Here is a 6,000-nt window from a genome sequence, read left to right as displayed (position 1 = left end):
GGTATGCAACTTCAACTAAACTGCACGGATATTTTGTTAAGTTAAATGCGGAACTGACCAAATCTAGTGCCACTGCCCATACTGAGTATGCTACCTCTGCTGAGTTGCCTGATTGCTTTACCAAGCTGAATGCTGAGCTGACCAAATCAAGTCCACCCGGCAATGTTGAGTTTGCCACCTCTGCCGAACTTCAACAATGCTTCACCAAGCTTCATACTGAGCTGACCAGTACACGTGACTTAGTATCCTCCTCTTCTCAGTGAACTCATGAGCTTTTCACAAGCTATCATGAAGGCAATGCGCATCAACAATGCCCAGCGCATGTTTTATGATTCTGCTCTGCTAAAACTGTACCATCAATCTTTTGGTCAGATCACAAGCTCACTCACTTGCCTGAGCAAATCCCATGAATGCCTCCTCAGCATGATCAGCAGCTCCCTTTGGGTTCCTAGGCATATCCAGGACGATAGTGTACCAGTCATTGATGGCTTGGGTGAAAGCACCAAAAGGCTTCAGCGCTACTCCATTATCTCTCCTCTGCAGCACGAAATGAAACCTTCCTTTACAAACCCGATGATGGCAAAACGGGGGAGACAAGTCAAGGAGGAACTCAGCCTCAGCCTGCAGGTAATGCTTCTGGAAGTAAAGAGAAAGAGAAAGGAAAAGGAATTGCTCATACTGATCACTCGGCTTAGAAAAAGAAGAAGTAGAACTAGCTTAGTCAATATCTAGGACTTAGCTTTATATCCTGTCTGTTTTTTAATGTATGTGTTTTTAAAAAAGGTCAATATATAACAAGTATTAGTTTTCTTCCTGACCTAACTAATAAAATTTGAACAAACAAATCACAAAGTTAAACACACTCAGTATACATTAACACCAAAACAACTTATGCAATAAACTGAGAGACAACATACTTCCAAAAATGTTAAAACTGACTTAAATCCAAACAAGCTCAAAACTCAAACTAAGTCAGTATACACAAATGTCTTAAGTCTAATTCAGTTAGATCTTGGAAGGTTTAGAATTAAGTTAAGACAATATGTGCAACCCTTACGGGGGAGTCATTTCAAAAATCAATCATGGGGCAACTTATAACTGAGTTCCGTAATTATGTATTTTGCCAACATCAAAATGGGGGAGTTTGTTGAAACACCTTTCCATAAGATTTTAATTTGACAAAATCATCCATGATTAAGAGGCAATTAAATTTAAATGCTTTGATTTGATTGTACTAATGTGTTTGTTCAATATTGAGTGCAAAAATATATATAAAGTAAAGACATGACAAAAGTCAGCACAAGCAGAGCTGAGTAAAACGGAACTCAGCATGACAGAATGTAAGCGGAGTGGAGTAGAACTTAGAAGCAAAACGAAGCTGACTAAAGTTAAAGATTTCTTCAGAAGCGGTTACACAGAGCGGAGCTGACCAAGAATGAACTCAGCTTAGAAGTTGAACATCCGAAGATTACGAAGAAAGCTGAATGACTGTCAGGACAGCAGGAAGGATCCGTTCACTAAAGGACAAAGTCTGCAAATCTTCTGCACCAATAATTGGAACCTCGAAGACACATAAAAGACTAATTCCAAGAGTCATGGGTCATTGGATTATTGGTAAAAGACAACTGGCACAAACAGACAAGCCAGACGCAAGAAGACAAATCTGACGCCTGAAGAAAACAGAGAAAGGGAATGGCGGAGCAGTCTGAAGCTGGCCAGAAATTGTTTCCCAAAAGAGCCGTTTTGGTGTTAACGGTAACAACAATTCAAGATCCAAATCTGCAATTTCCTTCTATAAAAGGACAATGAAGAACCTTGGTTCATTACAGAAGCATTAAGAGAAAAATACAAAGAGAGAAAATCTTGAAAGCACTCAAATACAAAAAGATCTTACACCAACTTTTCATTCTCTGTGTAAATGCTAGATTGATTGTTGTATAATCATCTAAAGTGTTCTTTAGCATAAAAAGAACAAGTTTGTGATTAATAGGAATATTGAGAGTGTTAAGCTGAGTGCTTGGTTGTAAGCATTCAGTGGTAGAGAAATCTAGGTGCTGGGTTGTATGTGTTGTTTGCTATATTTACTCAGCATATAAATTGCCTAAGCTGACCTTGAGAAAATAAGTGGTGCTGAGTTAGAAGCTGGCCTCCAAGAGTGTCAATTCTCAACTCACAAGAAAATAACTTTAGTCAACATCTGACTAAAGCTGTCTTCAAACATATCTCACCAAGCTGACCAAAAGCCGAGTTAATAAACTCTCAAAATTACTTCCAGTCAGCTTAATTAAAACGCGAAAAAGTTATATTAGTTCCTAACCCCTCATTGGAACTAATTACCAGGGACCAACATATCATACCTTGATAAAGTTTACTATCTATTGACTTACTTTTCTCATCTTTGCATAGGACAGTATCAGTACCCATAGGGGTTGATATGGGTTTGCAATCTTCCATATCGAACTTCTTTAACATCTCTTTGGTGTACTTGGACTGACTTATGAAGATGTCATTCTTACCTTGCTTAATTTGAAGTCCAAGGAAGAAGTTGAGTTCACCCATCATGGACATCTCGAACTCAGTTTGCATCTATTTGCTAAATTCTTTACATAAAGATTCATCAGTAGCGCCAAATATTATATCATCTACATAGATTTGTGCAAGTAGGGTATGTTTACCCTTTTTCTTAATGAACAAGGTTGTGTCAGCTTTTCCTCTGACATAGTTCCTGGTCAGCAGGAAGTTTGTCGACCTCTCATACCAAGCTCTTGGAGCTTGCTTCAGGCCATACAGGGCCTTCTTGAGTTTATAAACGTGGTTTGGGAATTTTGGATCTTCAAACCCAGGAGGTTGGTTAACATATACATCTTCGTTTATAAAGCCATTAAGAAATGCACTTTTAACATCCATTTGATATAGTTTAAAGTTCATAAAACTAGCATAGGCACACAATATACGTATAGCTTCTAGCCTAGCCACTGGTGCAAAGATTTCACCGTAGTCAATAACCTCTTGTTGACTATAGCCTTGAGCTACAAGTCGAGCCTTGTTTCTGACTACATTTCCATGCTCATCTAGTTTGTTTCTAAAGACCCACTTAGTTCCTATGGACTTTTGATTCCTAGGCTTAGGTACTAAATCCCATACCTCATTTCTTGTGAATAGGTCGAGCTCTTCTTTCATAGCATTGATCCAATATTCATCGTGCTCAGCATCAGCAAAGTTCTTTGGTTGTACTGATACAAAAGCCACATTGCTTAGATACTTCCGAAGCTGATCTCTTGTCATTACCTTGTTTTTAGCAGCATCAAGAATGGATTTTTCTGAATGTCCTCTTGGAATTCTTATTTCTTTAGGCAACACTGAGTTATTTGGAACAGGTGTTTTTACAATTTCTGCATGAGTAGATTGGTCATCAAAGGTAATCTCAACTTCTTGTTTACCTTTGGTCAGCCCCTGTATTGATGACTCAGGAGCACCATTTTGGTCAGCGGAAGCTGAGCTCAGTTCATCTTCTTCGAGCTAGGTTGACTTCCCTGCAGGGTCAGCTTCATCGAACTCAATATGTAGAGACTCTTCTACAACCTGAGTTCTTTTATTATAGACTCTATATGCTTTACTGTTTGTTGAGTACCCTAAAAAGATCGCTTCGTCAGCTTTAACATCAAATTTTGCAAGGTTATCCTTTGTATTGAGTATAAAACACTTACACCCAAAGGCACGAAAGTAGCCAATGTTGGGCTTTCGTCCTTTCCAAAGTTCATATGGGGTTTTCTTAAGAATAGGTCTAACTAAGGCCCTATTGAGAATATAGCATGCTGTGTGGACAGCTTCACCCCAGAAATACTTTGGAAGCCTATTTTCACTCAGCATGGTTCTAGCAATTTCGACAATTGTTCTGTTCTTCCTTTCAACAACCCCATTCTGTTGAGGTGTTCTAGGAGCAGAGAAATTGTGGTCAATACCACTGGTTTCACAGAATTCATCAAACTGTTGGTTTTTGAATTCTCCACCATTGTCGCTTCTGATATGAGCTACTTTTAGGTCTTTGTCAATATCAAGCTTTTTAATTAATGTGTTAAACATCTCAAATGTTTCATCCTTGCTACTCAGCAAGATGATCCAAGTGTACCGAGAGAAATCATCTACAATGACCAAGGAAATTTTCTTACCTCCCAAGCTGAGTGGTTGGATAGGTCCGAAAAGATCCAAGTGTAGTAATTCCAATGGTCTCTTGGTTGAGACGATGTTTTTACTTTGAAATGACTTCTTAGTTTGTTTGCCTTGCTGACAAGCTTTACACAATTGATCTTTTTCAAATTTAAGTTTGGGCAATCCCTCAACTAGTTGCTTTCTAGCTAGTTTGGCAAGAAGGTCCATGCTTACATGACCAAGTCTTCTATGCCATAGCCAAGAGTTATCCTCTTTAGACACTAAGCATATGTTTTTAGAAAACTGTTTTTCCAAATTCAGCATGTATACATTGTCTACACGAGGGGCAGTTAAAATCAATTCATTTCCCTCGAGTATTTGACACTTAGTATCATCAAATACAACCTTTCTGCCGCTTGTGCAAAGTTGAGCTACACTTAGCAGATTGTATTTGAGAACTTTAACTAAGGAGACTGACTCAATAGTTGGGTTACCTCCGATAGTACCTGAGCCGACTATCGTACCCTTCTTATTGTCCCCAAAGCTTACACTACCACCTCGTTTAAGCTCTAGTGTGATGAATTGTGTTTCATCACCTGTCATGTGCCTTGAGCATGCGCTGTCTATGTACCAAAGTTTTGACTTCTCCACGCATGTCAAGCTGACCTGCATTTTAAACTATTCATCTTTAGGTACCCAATTCTTTTTGGGTCCTTTCTTGTTAGTATAAACAGGTGCAAAGTTATATTTTAGTTTGTGACGGCATACTTTTATAGTGTGGCCATTTTTACCACAGAAGTCACAATAAGTTACCCTTTGAGGGTGATGCTGAGTGTGGTCAGCATTATTATGCTGAGCATGCCAATATACCTTAGTGGTATGTCCTTTTCTTCCGCAGAAGTCGCATTGGACAATCCGCTTGTTGAACCAACACACATCTTTCGTGTGTCCTCTTTTCCCGCAACAGTCACACTGAGTGAACTGTTTATGCTGATTAGTACTTGCGTACTCAGCATGGGGTTTATTTCTATTTGAGCCTTTTACTTAACTTTGTAAGGTTGTAACGTCCTTTCTTAGTTTCTTTGACTCAGATTGGACCTCCGTGACAAACTTATGCATTATTTGCATGTTGCTATGTAGATCTGAATTGTCTTGGAGGAGATATCGGAGGTCACTCAGCTTGACCTCTTCAATCTCGTCACAACGCCTGCTGAGTGATTTTATTTTCTTGTTACATTTTTTAGTCAGCTTATATAAATCACTCAGGGCATTGACCATCTCATTTCTAAATAAGAGTAAGGGTGTTACCTCATTGTTGTGTACCTCCTGGTCAGTTTCATCAGAGAAGTCCGCTTGCTCAGATTGAGAGTGATCAGCATCATCGGCCATGAAGCATATGTTTGCCGTTTGATTTGCATCAGCTTCGGATGATGTTGACTCATCACTGTCACTCCATGTTTCTACCATTGCTTTCTTGTTTCCCTTCTTATCTCTTTTGAGGTTTGGACAGCTTGACTTGATGTGCCCAGTTTGGTGGCACTCAAAACAGCTGACAGTCTTGGAGCCGTCCTTCTTGTATTTGTCACTGGACTCAGCTTTGTATCTGTCATTTTTTCTGAATGGCCTCCTACTGTTCTTTTCATTCTTCCTAAACAGCTTCTTCATTTTTCGTGTAAACATGGCCATTTCCTCATCGTCTGATGAGTCAGCTTCGGTCGAGTCAGCTTTCATGACAAGTGACTTTTGTTTCTTGTCTTCTGACTTTTCTTTCTCTTTAGCTTCAAAGTTTTGCATTGAGATCTCATGAGTCAGCAGAGATCTGATTAGCTCGTCATACTTGTATGTAGTCAG

Source organism: Euphorbia lathyris, chromosome 1 (assembly GCF_963576675.1).
Source record: "Euphorbia lathyris chromosome 1, ddEupLath1.1, whole genome shotgun sequence".
Classification (NCBI taxonomy): Eukaryota; Viridiplantae; Streptophyta; class Magnoliopsida; order Malpighiales; family Euphorbiaceae; genus Euphorbia; species Euphorbia lathyris.
The sequence above is the reverse complement of the archived record's forward strand: the minus strand, read 5'-3'. Positions refer to the sequence as shown.